This window comes from Vombatus ursinus, unplaced genomic scaffold, assembly GCF_900497805.2.
Source record: "Vombatus ursinus unplaced genomic scaffold, bare-nosed wombat genome assembly UNPS02014181.1, whole genome shotgun sequence".
Lineage (NCBI taxonomy): Eukaryota > Metazoa > Chordata > Mammalia > Diprotodontia > Vombatidae > Vombatus > Vombatus ursinus.
Window position 1 is genome coordinate 1,479,720 of NW_020953959.1, and position 16,330 is coordinate 1,496,049.

The 16,330-nt window shown below is 46.4% G+C and overlaps 1 protein-coding gene across 1 annotated transcript in view; it reads left to right on the top strand.

Annotated features, from left to right (window-relative positions):
* The window catches only part of RMND5A (required for meiotic nuclear division 5 homolog A), a 73,372-nt gene that overhangs the window by 41,867 nt on the left and 15,175 nt on the right, over positions 1-16,330 (top strand). The gene's annotated exons all lie outside the window — the stretch shown is intronic.

The window sequence follows — 16,330 nt, forward strand, 5'->3', positions numbered from 1 at the left end:
CACCTCTCCCTCTCTCTCTCTCCTTGTGCCCTTTAATCTGTGGGTCACAGTCCTTTGTAAATAAAGGGCTTGTAAAATAGAGAAGGCCCTGGTTGGTGGAGGCAGATGTGGTGAGATGTGGTTTGGGACCGTGTCTGCCCCTCAGGATGGAGATGGCTGAATAGTTGAACTTGACAGCAGCTTTCCCTGGTGCAGGTCAGTACCTCAGTGCCCCATGACCTCTAATAAGTGCTGGCAGAGCCCTGAGCCTAGCCCCACCTCACCTTGAGGGCACGTTCCCAGTGCTCAGAATCAACTTCATTTTATTCTTGAAATTCCCATTTTCCTGTAATGGGCACTGGGGCGCCCACCTGCCAGGATGCTTCTCACCTTTGGTACCCCTTTTCTGGCAGTTTGTAATTTCTCCCTCTCCTCCTTCCTTGTCTCTCTGTGAGGCTTAATCTCGTCACTCGGGCAGAGAGGGCTGGGAGTTCTGAGGTGCTGGGCTGCTCCGTCAGAGCAGAACTGCAGGATGGTTGTCATTCTTCTGTGCTGGCCGCGCCGTGCACTCTCTTCCTATAAGGAGCAGGCTGCCAGAGTCATACTTACCAGTCTTCAGTGCCTTCCCGGATAAACACACAGAGACGAGCCGACCAGGAGGTGCCAACACCCGAGCTTTATTCAGAGGCCATCACAGCAAGGCCAAGCAGGAAGGCCAGAGCAAGAGAGCAGGAGTAAAGAGAGAGCGCGTGCTCCAGACCACGACCGTTCCTTAAGTACATACTTAGCCCCTCCTCCTCAGCCTGCCTACTAGTCATTGATTGTAGGGTCAGATACCGGAAGGGGATGTCTGGGTTTAGCGCACCAAGGGAGAGGAAGTGACGCAGGAGGCTAGGACCGGATACAGGAAGGAGGCGTCTGGGATTAGTGCATAGACAAAGGGAGAGTACGTGACTCAGGAAGTCAGGCCCAGATACCGGGAGGAGGCGTCTGGGGTCAGTGCTACACAAAGGGAAAGTACGTGACCCAGGAAGTCAGGAAGGACACAGGAAGGAGGCGTCTGGGGTTAGCGTTGTACCTAGGGAGGGGGCTAGACAAAGGAACTCGTTCTCTGCCGTCCCACTCCCATGTGGCACAGCCCCCTGCCTCAGGAGCACATGCTCCAGCTACTTCCTTGTATTCTGTTCCTTCCCCAGCTTATCACAGCTCCACGTAGCACTGCCCACTGCTTCAGGAGCGTGAGCTCTGGTCACTTCCTAATATCTTGTTCCTACCCCATCTTGCCACAACCCCCACGTGGCAGTAGCCAACTTCAGACAGTCCCTCACATTCTTCCCTGACTGTCTTCCTTGCGCACATCCCTGGGGACCTCAGCTCACCTGGCCCAACACAGCAAGTGGAAATAAGGGTCCAAGAGGTCTCTCCAGCTGCTGGGCTTATGTGGAGGTGTGGCCTCCTGGCTCCAGGTGAGCAGCACCCTGACTGACTGGCCCTTGGGCTCCCAGCTCCTTTGATTAGCATGTGGAAAAAGTAGGGAGAAGGTTGGTGTAGCTATCCTCATTGTTCTAAATTCAGCCCTCAATAATAGGCCGAGGGGCCTGTGTCAGCTTTTACTGGGTGCGTGTGTCCTCATCGGTGGTACAGCTCTTTCTCACCTTATCAACAATTGCAGAGCCAGGGTCCTCTCAAAGGCTTAATAACTGTGGAGGAGGAATATATTTCCCAGTATTTCCCAGACAGTGACAAACTTATGAACTTTTGTAAGACATCCCGGGAATGTCTCTGGTAGCGCTCAGTCTTTCTATCATCATCGTCATCTTATCCTGTGACACTACCAGCAGCCCAGCGCAGGCCTGGACTATGGCAGTAACCTTCAGCGTGGTCTCCCCATCTGCTCCAGTCCACTCTCCACTCCCCCGATCTCCTCAGAGCCGTGTCTGGCTACGTCTGCTTCGGCGGCTCCCTGCCCTCCCCAGGACCGCTTGGCTTCCTCGCCCCGCAGTCACCCACTGAGGCATCTGCCTCTTTGCTGTGCCTCGAAGAAGAACCTCTCCGTTCGTGCGGTGCCTGGCTTCCTCCAGCCTCAGTGTCTGCTTGAAGCTTTCCTGCTCCCTCTTGATGCTAGCACCTTCTCTCTGGTGATTACCTCCCTTTTGTCCTGCACATGTCTTGTTTGCACATAGTTGTTTGTGTGTGATCTCCCCTGTTGGACTGGGAGCTCTTGGAGGGCAGGCACTGTTTCTGCCATTTTTGTGCTCCTGTCTTTAGCATAGTGCCTAGCACATAGGAAGCAGTTAGTAGGTGCTTGTTGATTGACCCATTGCTGAGAGGAGTTTTTCCAGACTTGTAACTGTATCTATCTCTTTAAGAAATTTCACATGTGTACATGTGGAAACCACTCCTACCAGTGTAGATTGGCAGTTTGTAACTAATAATCTCTGAAATTCTTGGGGCACTGAAATCCAGTGACTTATCCAGGGTCACACAGCTGTTATGTGTCCAAGGCAGGCCTTGAACCTTGGCCCTCTGTGTATCTAGACCATGCCACACCATGCTGTCCAGCTTAGCTTATACTTTTATTATTGTATATTTAAAAGTGACAAGCCATATTCTAGATAAAGCATTAATTTCCCTTAATTTATCTTTTCCTACTAGTGGTGCCAAATAAGCCTCTCCCTTGGGAAAATATTAAAAGAGGCTTTACTCCCCAGAAACTTGTATTCTCCCCCGCTGAAAGAGTGGAATACCATTCAGAAGGCCTTGTTTTGCCAAACTTCAAGAAAATGAGCTCCTCAGAATTGAAGGACTTCTAGGTTCAGAGCCTGTACCCTGCCAGCTGGGAAGGGGGGAAGAGCTGAAAATGCTAATGGAATTAGGTCAGTAAGCCAGCCAGCTGGAGGGGCGGAGGAGAGCCAGAAGAGAGGGTGAGCAACAGTAAATAGCAGAGGTGTCACTGTTCCCATTGTAGAGCTTGGGAAGCCGAGGCTGGGGGCAGGAGGAGTTAAGTGGGCTTCTCCAATGTCCATTGTTGTGTATGTTATAACATGTTGCCTCTCTTAGAGCAAGCTTGAGGAAGAAGATTGTTGCCTTAGGAGGAAGTAACAGAGAATGGCTCTTTGCAGGAGGTATACAACTTGTAACTTAATCAACCTGTTCACACCCTCCAGATCCCTCAGCACTGGGTTCTCTTTCCAGCAGTGCAGATTGTAACCCGTTTACAGCTGTTCATCCTGTCTGGGTTTTGATACTATACTCGTTTAAATTGTCCATAATATCTGTTTCCCATGCGGAGGCCTTCCTCTTTTAAGTCTTTAAGGAAAGCCCCAGATGTTGTGGGTATCTGCGCAGCGTGGGGCTCTCCAGCTCTTCACTTGATGTCTCTCTTTGACTTGCTTGCCTGTTTTTCTGATTGGAGGCTTCCTGTCACCAGAGGTGTCTGACTTACCTCAAAATTCCTGAGTGCTGCTGAACCAGGTTAGAATGGAGCTGGGAAATAATTTAATAAAATAAATGATGAGTGAGTATGATCTTTAATATTAAGGTAATGTAGCTGTGTATTGTGGAATATGGTGTAAGGTTGCTGGTCAAAGTCTGATTTCTGCCAGAATGCTTTCCAGTTTTCCCAGCAGTTTTTATCAAATTGAGAATTCTTTCCTAAGTAATTTATGTTTTCTGGTTTATCAAATACTGGATCATTGAGTTCCATTGTTTGTGATTTTCTTTTTAGTCTGTACCTCTCTTTTTTAACCAGTCTGTGGTTTTGATGCGTGTTGCTTTATAATATGGTTTGAGGTCTGCAAGCACTGTCCCCCCTTGTCCCTACCTTTTCCCTTGATAATTCTAGATTTTTTTGTTTTTTCCAAATGAATTTTTTTTTACTATTTTATTGAGTTGTATAAAGCAGAGGTGTCAGCTACTCCCATACTGGGGAACCAGATTAAAATGTAATTTGGAAATGTTTATCAAAATAAATAAATACAATAGAACCTAGATGATGTCAATATGTGATTTTCTAAGTTAATATGAAGCTCGCAGGAAACCTTATGTATTAGTTTAGTGCCCCCTGTTTCTACTTGAGTTTGATATCACTGCTGTAGAGTGTCTCTGGAGTGCTTAGCAGAATGCTGCCCCTTAGAGCTCGGCCTCCAGGCCTCCACTGTGTTCATGGTCCCACCTCCCCACTCTGCCTTTCCACATCTGCTGGCATCCTTGCCTCCATCTCACTGGAACCTTGGACTCAGCGCTGGAACCAGCCTGTCCCCTCAGGTGGCATCAGGGTGTCGGGAGCGCCTCAGACACTGGCTGAGTGAACCCTGGGCCAGTCACTTAACCTGTTTACTTTGGTTTTCTCAGCCTGTAAAATGGGGAAATGGGGATATAATACTTCCCTGCCAAGGTTGTTGTGAGAATCAGATAAGATGATGATAATAAGCGCATAGTAAGTCTGGCATATAGTAAGCACTATGTAAACGTTAGATGATGATATTATTAAGCTTTCACCATATCTGAGAGTAGTAATCACTTTACTACCCAGCTTGTCAGTTTGAGCAGAAATTGGGGAGCTCTGCTGTTTATTCATCTCCTCCTCTTCCCATCTCTACCCTCCTCCTCCTTCCTTTTTTTCTTTCTTTTTTTTTTTTTTAAAAGCTGGGACAATTTACTTTCTGTCCTCAGTGATTTTTACTCTTGACTTCTCGAAATATAGCCCTGAAAAGAGGCTTTTAAAAGCCTGTTGTGTTTTAAATGGAACCTACTTGACTCCTCCTTAAAAACCAAATCACTCTGGCTTTCCTAGAATGGCCAATAATAGCTCCAGTTCAAGTCTCTGTGGCCCATTGTTTATGTTTTGATGGCTTTGAATGTGTGTAAATAACAATTGTTTTCTGTTCTGTCCAGAAAATCTGAGGTTCTTCCCCTCCCAGATTGACATCTTTGTGATGGTAAATTGAGCCATCTTTTTGTCTTAACTCAGCTCTAGGTCTTTGAATAGGCATGGTTTCAGACAAACTGAGATCTGCCAAAGACCTTAATTTAGAAATGCCATGGTCACCCATTGCAACCTGGGCCATTTCTTTGACCCGCTTATTGGACTTCCATGACTCTGGTGGAGAAAGTGAGGCTGATGACTTTTCACTGCTCTGCCCCACACGTTTCCAGTTCGTATTCGAGTCAACACATCACCTTGTGATATCCTTGGTCTTCTTGAGGAAGGAAGGATGAAGGGGCAGCTAGGTGGTGCAGTGGTTAGAGCACTGGCCCTGGAGTCAGGAGGACCTGAGTTCAAATCCTGGCCTCAGACATACAACACTTACTGGCTGTGTGACCCCAGGCAAGTCACTTAACCCCATTGCCTAGCCGCCCCCCCCCCGACCCCCCGCAAAAAAAAGGAAGAATGAACAACAGTCACCTCCCTCCCCTTTATTTATATGTTATCTTCCCCCTTTAGAATCTAAGCTTCCCAAGAGCAGGCAACTTATACTTGTGTTCCTAACCCTTGGTACCAAGCCTGGGGTATTTAGTAAGCTCTTAAGAAATGGTCTGTCTGCAACCATTGGATTTCTTCTGCTGGATTGTTCTCTGGAGACCTGGCTTTTTAGCCTCATAGTAACACAGTGGTTGAGCTTCATGATCAGTCTGCCATGTTAGACACTGTTTTATTGTGCCTCATCCTCAAGAGATAATATACGATTAGGTCCTGAACTCTAATTACCTAAATGTTCATTCAATTCCACACGTCATTTCATTCTTCTCTTTGCCTAGTATAAGATATAGTTCCTTCTGACTTTTAAGGCAATGAATGAAAGTTGCAATTTATCTACAACTTCAGGAAGGGTGAAAGAATGAGCATTTATGCAGCATCAACTGTGTGCCCCAGATATCATGTACTTTACTAATAGTGTTTAATTTGATAGTCACAACAACCCTTTTAAATAGGCACTATAATTTTCCTTATTTTACATTTGAAGAAACTGAGGCAAATGGAGGTTGAATGACATGCTCAGGATCACGTAGCTAGTAAGAGTCTGAGGCCGGATTTGAACTCAGGTCTTTCTGACTCTAGACCCAGTGCTCGGTCAACTTGTGCTACCTTACTCTCACCAACTTCTTCATATATATTTTTAGTATCAGAGATGATTGAGTGAATTTAATGTCTAAAACTTTTTCTAAAATTTCATAGGATGTGTAGTTTCAAAATGTAGTGTGTGTGTGTGTGTGTGTGTGTGTGCGTGCGTGTGCGCGTGTTTAACATTTTATGTAGTTATTTGCCTCTTGCCATTTTAATTCATTGATTTACTTGGAGCGCAGATCTCAGGTTTTCTTGAATTATTCTCAGATTTGGGCTGGGGAAAGCAGAAGTGGAAGTGATAATGATACTAAAAAAAAAAAACAAGGAAGGAGTATTAGCAGAACATTTAAAATCTGTATAACAGAGAGAAGGAGAATGTTGAGAGGACATAGACCAGAGGTGTCACGGTGTTCAATTTGATGTTGTCAACCATTTACCAAAGGTTTGGTCCAAAGAACAAACTGAATGGGGTTCCCCCTTACCAAAGGTTTGACCAAGGAACAAATAGAATCAGGCTCTACATAAGCTGTTGTTGAGGTTTAGGGGTGCTGGGACCCCAAAATCACAACATGCAGGTCCTGCCCAAATGAATTCGACTCAAGCCTTCTTTCAGCCAAAGATAAGGTTTATTAAAGATCCACCATATTGGCCAGACTCTTAAGGAGTCCAAACATTTGTGAGGCTTATAAAGACAAGCAGGCTTGAGCAAGTCCCAGCCATTGGCTAGACTCTGAAGGAGTCTGAGCATTGGCTAGACTTAAAGAATTTGAGCACCTTAATGGAGGCCAGATGGACCTTATATACAGAAAGACTGTGGGAGGGATCTCGGAGTGGCCAAGTAGGCTGGGGTGACTGGAGGGGAGGGGTCTAGGGAGGGTCTTGGTGGGAATGACTAGGAGGTAGAATGGGGTCTAAATGTGATCGAGGGTGGGAAGTGGCTGGGGCCTTGGGGAGGTAATAGACAATGGAGGGCTGGGATAAATTAAGGGTGACAGAGAATTGGAAGATTGGGCCTGGGCCTATGCATAGTGAAGGACCAGGTGGGAGGATTATAGCCTCAGGTGATGGATAGAGACTTCCTTGATCAAGTGGGAGAATTCAAGGGGAGTTCAGGCTCTAGCACCTGCAGACAAATGGGACCCAGATTCTTTTTGGGGTAAGGGGCAAAGGTCTCAGTTTGGGCCTGTACCCTGTCACTATAACTTATTTATCATATTATATATATTATTACTCTTAATTATGTTATTTATGATACTTAATATGCTTATTTATTCTCATTAAGCCAGAGAATCATGCACGCATGGAGTCAGAAAATAATTCTGAACTCAGAGGTAAACAAGCTGAAGGAGAATCTTTATAGGCTTAGAGCATTCCCAGCTCAGGATGCTTGTGTCAACCAAAATTAGAGTCTTCATATAGTAGGATAGATTATAAATAAAAGAAGATAAGCGTCCATTGAAATTATAAATCCAGGATATCTGTGTTTCTTTTATCATTAACATAACAATATGCATAGCATAACACGTGCCCATAAAATACCAAGATAAGAGAAGTTCCATAATTCAAGGTAGCGTCCGGGTTCTAGGCCTCTTGCCCTGCATGGTCATAAACAGAGGAATGCTCCTGATCAGCTCCATCTGGCCTTGTAGTTGCTGACACAGGAAGGGGCATTTTGGGTTCAATCAGAGAGCAAAGCAAAGCATGCTTGTTACGTCAGAGCTCGCAAGGCATTATGGTAGGTTAAGCTCAGAGCGGGCCAAAATGTCTGATGGGCCAGTCGGGGTTTTAGGCTTTTCTCAGGCGATGGGGGGGCTCCAAATGCTTCACAATGGTTTCATACGCAGTCTTTTTTCATCCTTTGTACATGGAAATATTAATATTTGATAAAAGTTCATAATACATTTTTTTTAAGAACTTGGAAAAAGCTATCCTCATCTCATTTAAATAGATTTTTAAGTGACAGGAGAAAAAAGAATTCTTATTAACTTGTGTTCTTGTGTCGTTGAAATCCACAGCTGGGTCCAAATGCTTGCCCCTCAGTCCAGCAGCCCTCGGAGCTGCTGCCCGTTCTCTGGAGGCTCCTCTTCAGTGCAGCAAGGGGTTCTTCCATTATTCTCTCCATGGTGTTTTTAGTCCCAGTTATTAATTCTGGTCATGTTGCCCAAGTTGTAAAATGGCTTTTGTTGCTGTCCATCTCGTCAGAGTCCGGAGAATAGTGTTGGGCATGGCAACGGTGCTCATGTAGCATTTGAAGAGAAATCTGGGCTGTTAAGAGATGGGGGTGCGTTGCCCACATGCCAGAGGAATCCCTCCTGTGGCCTGATGCCTGATGGCCTCTCCAGGTGACCAGCACCCATGGGAACAGCTCATTGGGTAGCACGTTTTCCCCCATGCTCTTGCTCCTGGGTCTGCCCTCTGGAGGCAAAAGGAAGGCAGCAAAGCCCTCCTCCCCACTCTAGATAGCTCTTCAGACACTCTAGTAACTCCTAAGTATTCCCTCATCAGGCTAAACATGCTTAGGTCTGATCCTCCTAAGACCCAGACTCCAGGTGTTCCCTTCACCATCTTTATTGCCTTCTGCCTACTCCAGCTTATCGGTGTGTGCTGCAAATGTAAAATTAGAAAGCAAGGTGAGCAGGGCACATCATTTGCTGTCTCCTGGGTACCTGCCAGATGGTGAATTCTGATGTCCTTTCCAATTTTAGAAAGATTTCCCACATGGTCAGGAGCTGCTGGAGTATTGCTGGCTTCAGCAGGACTGAGAGACAGGAAGGGTAGAAAGATCCCATTTCTTCTTCCTTCTCATCAGTCTCTAGGTTTAAGTACTTTTCAGACGTGAAAGGCCTTTCCCTTAGCCTTTAGTAGCTGGAAAACACAATTTTTCAGTTAAGGTGACTTGAGTTTTAGTTTTAGTTTTCTTTTTTCTTTTTTAAAATTATTTAATTTCTGAGATCAGTGTTATCTAAGGTGATAGCACTGCAATTATAAATCTTTTTATAGCAAATAAGGGAGACTAAAGAATTATTCACCAAGGCTAAGAAGATCAATGGAGTGCTGAAGATTAGGATGAGATTAGAATTATGGGACTGACAGCTTTAGTAGGATTATCTTAAAATTAACTCTTAAAGTATTCAACTCATCTATTCATAAAGATCAAATGGTCATTGTGCTCCAGACTTATAACATAGGTAGCCGTCTTGAAGTGGTTCAAGAGCACATTATATTGGCAAGATTTTTTTAAGTACATTTTATTTTTTTAAATTATCAAGCATTTATTTTTTTCTTCTTTCCCCAGTGCTCCCACCTCCCATCTCCTACTGAAAGAAAAAAAAAAATAAAACCCTTGTAACAAATAGGCACAACCAAGTGAAACAAACTCCTTATGGTTGTGTCCCAAACCATATGTCCCATTCTTCGTATTCGTGCCTGGCAAGAAGGTCTTATAGTTCTGTTTATTAACATCCTTCAACTCCTTTTTCTGTTGACATTAACAAGACATAGCTGAGTGTGATAGACATCGACCAGTTAGACCACATGCTTCTCTCTTTGTATTCCCTTGGCTTGGCACACTGCCTGGCACATAGGTGCTTCGTAAACATTGATAGGCGGAGTGGGCACAATGAATGTGGGCAGAATCACTACCTGCTTGTGTGCAGGGCTTTGGGCCTACGGTACCAGGACACAAAATAAAACATAAAATAGCCCTTACCTTTAAGGAGTTTACATTTTTCTTTTGCTCCAGGCAGCAGAGTGGCTTGGTGGATAGAGAGCTGATCTCAGGACCAGTTCAAGTCCTTTCTGACACCTGCTGGCTGTGTGACTGAGTCTTTTGACCATCTCGCCGGTGCCCCAGCGGTGCTCCCAGGAGGTGGGAGAAGAGCTGTCAATGTCTACTGGTGGAATAGGCCCCATTTCTTCCCTGGAGCCAGCACCCAGCACTGTGCCTTCTGAGGGGGAATTGTAACATGTCTACAGACTGGAATAATGGGAAGTGATAGCACCAGCCTTGTATGAAACTTTAAAAACTCGAAAATACTAATTACTGATGGTGCCATATACATGGGCTTTTTGAGGTCATGTTTTCAGGGAAATTTCACTGCAAATTTAATGGCATTTCAGACACTTTTTTAAAAAGGATGCACACCACAGCTTATATTTCAACACCTAGCTTTCCCTGCTGTATGCCAGGCACTGTGCTAAGGGTTGGGGTTACAAAGAAAGACCAAAAACATCCTTGCTCATGAGCTCACGAGCTGTGGTAAACACAGCATGCAAACCACTGTGTATAAATAAGATGTGGACAGGCTCTTTGGAGACAGTATCAGAGGGAGGGCAGTAGGGTTAAAGAGGACTGGGGAAAGCCTCTGTGTAGGATATGTGCATGAGGTGAGACGATGCCAGGTGGGAGGTGAAGGTGAGGTGGCAAGTTCTAGGCATGGGTGGGTAAAATCCAAACCTGGATTTGAGAGATGAAAGTCAGTGTCACTGTATCACAGAAGGGCACATTATGAAGGGCTCTAAAAACCAACTAGGATTTTATATTTGATCCTGGAAGCGATAGGGAGCCACTGGGATGGAGTGAACAGGAAAGATTGACATGGTCAGGCCTATGCTTTAGGAAGATCTCTTTGACAGTTGAGCAGAAGTGGGGAGAAACGAGGCAGAGAGACTGACCATTGTAGTAAGTACTGCACCAGTGTCAGAGGGGAGACTTCTGAGAGATGCCAGTAAGGTAATAGCAACAGGCTTTGGCAACAGATTGGCTGTGAGGGTGAGACAGTGAGGAGTTGAGGATGACTCCTGGGTTTTGAGCCAGGGTGTCCTTGGCAGGAATAGGCAGGGGAGAAGGAGGAAGACTTTGGGGGGTAAGAATAACGAGTTCATTTTTGAATGTGTTGAGTTTAAGACACCCATGAGATTTCCAGTTAAAGATGTTAAGCTGCTAGTTGGAGCTATGAAACTAGAGGTCTGGAAAGAGGTTAGATCTGGACAGATAAGATCGGACATTTATCTGCCTAGAGATGATCATTGAAGCCATGGGAGCTGGGGAGATCAGCAAGGGAAATAATCCACGGGAGAAGAGAAGAGGGCCCAGGAAGAGCCTTGGGATACTTCTGCTGTTATCGGACATGACCTGAGATGAAGATCCAAAGGACAAACTGAGGAGTGGTCAGACGGGGAGGAGGACAGCCAGTGTTGTCACAGAGAACTGGAAAGGAGAGCCATTCCAGGAGAAGAGGGCGATGGACGTTGTCAAAAGCTAGAGAGGTCAAGCAAGAAGGACACAGCCGTTAGATCTGGTACCTTGGAGAGAGCAGATCGGGTGAATGATGCTGGGAGCTCAACTGCAGAAAATGAAGAGAGGGAGAGGAAAAAAGTAAAGGTGCTCGTTGTGCATGCATGTCCTTCTCAAAGAGCCCAGTCACAAAGAAGGAGGAGAAATGCTAGATGGCAGCTGAGAGGCACGAACGAATCAAGGAGTGGTTTTGGGTATGGGGAGGAGTGGATGTGCTTGCAGGGAGCTGGTAGATGGGGAGAGGTTGGAGAATAGTGAGGCAGGTGAGAGGGAGTGGGATCACTTGTGCGTGCACAGCGCTGGCCTTGGCAGGGAGAAGGGCCACCTCCGTGAGACGGAGGGAGGAGGAGAGAGTGACCAAAGGCATCTGTGTGATGGGAGAAGAGGGGGTTCTCAGTGAATGACCATGAGGCAAGGCTCTCCACTGAGAGGGTTGGGGAGGAGGAGAGTGAGTCCGTCAGGGAGGTATCGAATGCTTGCCTTGCCGTGGTGAGGGCCCCGTTGTTGAGATTTTGTAACATAAATCTGTAGCGGACCCAGTCATCATGTTTGGTAATTCTCTCCACCTTCATTCAGCAGCACATGAATAGGAGCAAAGGCAGTGGGGTGTAGGAGTAATCCAAGACTGAGCCTTGTCCAGGCAAAGTCTTCAGTAGGGTAAGAGGGCGGAGTTGAAGTGATTCACAAAGGCGTCAAGGGAGAAGGCCAGTGCAGGGAGAGATGGCCTGGGAAAGACCCAAGGGGAGGGGGGATTGAAAGTCTCATTGAGGATGAAGAGCAGGTTTTGGGGTTACAAGGCAGAAGCAGAGGTGGAATGATAGCTTGTGATCAGACAAAGGAATTTCAGAGACTGCGCACCTTGAAGACGGCGTGTTTGTGGATGGTGAGGTCACCCATCCACCATCTCTGTGTACAGCAGTGGCAGGCTGGGGAGTTACTGGAAATGAGGACTAAGTTAGGGAGTGGGAGATTAAGGTATTGAGGGAGTGCACGCGTGTGGACAGTCCCTGGTTTATGGGCACGAGCTGAACTATGGAGTGCGAGCCGTGCACCGATCTCATTGAGGAAGGAAGAAGAGTGTCCTGGGGTCGGTAGCTTCTTGACTGGGTGATAAACACGGATTGAATGAACTTCAAAGGAGGAGAGATTGCTGAGTGGTGGTAGTAGAGGGATAGCTGTAAAGTGGTCGGTGGGACCACGAGGCTTCTAGCTGCCCAGCTCAGCAGTGAGTCAGGGTAGGGTGGAGGAAGGCCGCGAGCCAACACAGTACCAGTGCTGGAAAGCATGGGCGGCAGGGGGAAGCCGGCTCTCAGGGAGCAACAAAAGAAGGTAGACGAAAGTTATTTTGTTACCTTTGGAACCTGCATTCCAGAGAGCACAGCAGCATGCTGGGTAGCTGGGATATTGGTGGGGTTGGTTTGAGACCTATGGGAATAAGGGAGCAGTCACTGGGGCACTGAGAATGGGGTTTGAACAAGACAGCTGGGGTTCAGAATCATTGGGTGGGATGGAGTATGTTATGCATTGAGGAATGAGTTCAGGTAGGTAATCATTTCCCCTCAGGGCTCAGCTCAGAAAGAGAGTGGTCCCAGGGTGTCATAGCTGGAGGACAGGAGAGGGTAGGGGTGGGAAGGGAGCGAGCCAGACAGAGTGCCTGGAGCTGGGGGGAATGGTTACCCAGGGAGGTCCTGTCCTCATCCCCTGTTTGGCAGGATCGGTGGCACTGCCTGAAAGAAGGTAACCGAACACTGCCCTTCAGGATTGCTAGAGATGAAGGAGATGCCTCTGTCACACTTAGATTTGGTGCTTGAATTACATTCGTGAAGTTTTGTTTTCATTGTTAGTTTGGATTTTTAATACTCATAATTGATTATCGTCAAACACCCTAATTTCCACCGTTCTCCAAAGGGGCTATTGGACATAAAAACATATGCAGTAGCTTTGAAAAAGGGACAGAAATAATAGTGAATTAAACGGATACTGGGTATTTTACACACTCTTTAGAAACAATGAATTGATTGTGGGCCATGTGTCATCTTTGGTGTTCATTGGTTCTGGCCCAGCATGCCAGTTTTTCAGTCATACCATCAGTTTCAGCCAATCGGGAATGGCTTTCCATCTCGCCTCAATGCAGTGGGCTGTGTGCTTGTCTCTAGTACCCGTGTGCCTCTGGTACTAGACTTCCAGGGAGAACATGACCAGGAGTGTGCCTGGAGCTCTGCGAATACCAGTGGGCGTATGGGAGAGAGCAGAAGGGGACGATTTTATACAGGATTGATCTGGACCAACAGGAGACAAATTAGGAAAATGGTGATCCCATTATGGCGGCCTGTGCCTTTTCTCTCTGCTCCTTGGGGACTACCTTCTGGGGCTGGGACTTCTTTTCAGGCTTGTCTAAGATTGATGAGAATGTATCATCTGAGTAAGAGCTGGTTGTCAGGCAGGAAAGAGTCCTCTCCTCCCTGCTCTGACCAGCGACCCTGGTGTACGTGGGATCGGGGGTGGGGAGAGGACTGGGTGAAGGCCTTGCCCTCTCCCAGGTAGAAGGGCCAGAGTCCTGAGCTTGAGACGTTAGCCCTCCCTGCTGCTCTGTGTAGGCAGCGCCTCCGGCTAGAGAGATTGAGATTGGCCTTCTGGGATGAATTTCTACTATTGTGATTAAAGTTGCATACAGATGTCTTTATAAATAGTGACTTGAAAGAAACAGCATAGACAGGGAAAAGGAACTATTTTCTTTTTTAAAAATAAATAATTTTTAGTTTTCAGCATTGACTTCCATAAGATTTTGAATTCTATATTTTTCTCCTCTTCCTCTCCTCCCTCCCCAAGACGGCACACCATCTGACATAGGCTATACATCTACATTCTCATTAAACATATTTTCTCATTAGTCAGGTTGTAAAGAAGAATTAGAACCAATAGGAGGAGCCACAAGAAAGAGGAAACAGAACAGAAGGAAAAAAAGAGCAAATAATATGCTTCAGTCTGCATTCAAACTCCATAAGTCTTTCTTTGGATGTGGATGGCATTTTCCATCATGAGACTTTTGGAATTGTCTTAGATCCTTGCATTGCTGAGAAGGGCTAAGTCTATCAATATTAGTCATCGCACAATGTGACAGTTACTGTGTACAATGTTCTCCTGGCTCTGCTCACTTCACTCCGCATCAGACCATACAAGTCTTTCCAGGTTTTTCTGACATCCACCTGCTCATTATTTCTTATAGCACAATACTATTCCATTACATTCATATACCACAACTTGTTCAGCCATTCCTCACTAGCTGGACATCCCCTCGATTTCCAGTTCTTGGCCAATGCAAAAAGAGCTGCTATAAATATTTTTGTACACGTGGGTCCAAAAAGGAGATATTTTCGAAGTGGGGGGGCTGTTTATTCTTTGATCTGATTGAAAAGACCGCTCTGCACTCTCCTCTGAGAGGAAGGACTAAGGGGAGAAGGACATACAGCTGCTCTGAGACCCGGAAGGAGGGGCAGGGAGCATGGCAGTGTCCCCAGAATGCCCACTGATGGGTGACGTCTGTGACAGGTGCCCGGGGCCCTGACAGCTGAGGAGAACCAGACCCTGGTCACTGTACCTTATGTTTGTTTCAGTGTTGGAAAAAACTCCCTCTTAAAATTGAGGAGGTGAAATAGCTGTCTGAGTGGGGCTCTTGAGAGAGAGAGCAGGTGAATGTGAGCGAGTCCTTGGAGGGTGGGGAGTAGAGTCAAATGGCAATTCCTAGTAGAGAGCTAGTGGTCCCCTGACTGTTTTGGGATCTTTGAAAATTGTGATGATTGATCCTTAAGTGTCTGTGTAGCTTGTGAGTTGCCTTGAACTTAGTCATCTAAACATGTGGTGTGTCTTTCTGTCTTTGGGGGAAGCAGGGGTTGGAAGAATGAAGTAGCGTATGCAAAGCTAGTACGTTGTGCTACCACCGACCTCCTGAAGGTCATTTTCTGGCTCTGAGGTGCCCTGACCCTGAGGTTGGTCCACCTTGTGGCAGGGGGATCTATCATCTCTTTGGGGTTTGGGGTTGTGGATTACAGTAAAATCTACATTTATTCAGAACCCGCCCCTTAACTGGAGGAGGGGTTAGGAGAACCATATTAAAATTACAATTAAGGTTTTATAGTTCTGCATATGTGCTTGTTACACATATCTCATTTGATCCTCACAGCTGCCCCAGGAGGTGGGTGCTATAATCCTCATTTTTCAGTTGAGGAAACTGAGGTAAAGTGGCTTTCTTGAGGTCACACAGAGGCTGGATTTGAACTCGATCTTTCTGACTCCAGGCCCAGCACTTTATCCGTTGGAGAGGAGAGACAGTCCAGAGGTTGGACTGGGCATCTCAGTCCTTTCCAGCTCTAAATACTAGGGTTCTGTGGAGGGAGTAGGGCAGGACAACTTCGAGGATAGCCAGCCTCCAGGGCTAGTATATATTTAGTCTTACCTTTTAGTCCCTTTCGTCTGTAGCTCTGTTACTATAGGGAGAATCATTTGGAATGGTGACTCTCAGACCATTAGAGCCCAAAGGGATCTTAAAAGCCATCTCAGGCAACACCTCCCTTTAACAGATGGGGAAACTGAGGCCCAGAGAGATGAGGCAGAGTGTGGCTCAGGGTTGCCGGGTGAATGGCAGAGCTGGAGTTCAGGCCTGGGCCCTCTGATACCAAGTCTGCTGCTCTTTCCTCTAAGAAGGAGCACATTTTGGAGAACGATCGTCAGCTGGTGAGTGTCCTGTTTGTTGAACCAAGGCCGTCCTTGCCCATGAGTTCAGTTAATCAGGTGGCTGGGTTCCTCCCTGGTTTCATTCCTCCCCCCACTGCTTCTCATGTAGTTAAGGCTCCTGGGACTGTTTGGCTCAGGTTCTGTTTCTGTCCAAGGCTGTTCAGGTTACGTGAGGTTACCTATTCTCCCTTCCTGCTCAGAATTAGTAACCACATACTCATTGTGTGCTTTTAAAACAAACCCAAACACTCCAGGAC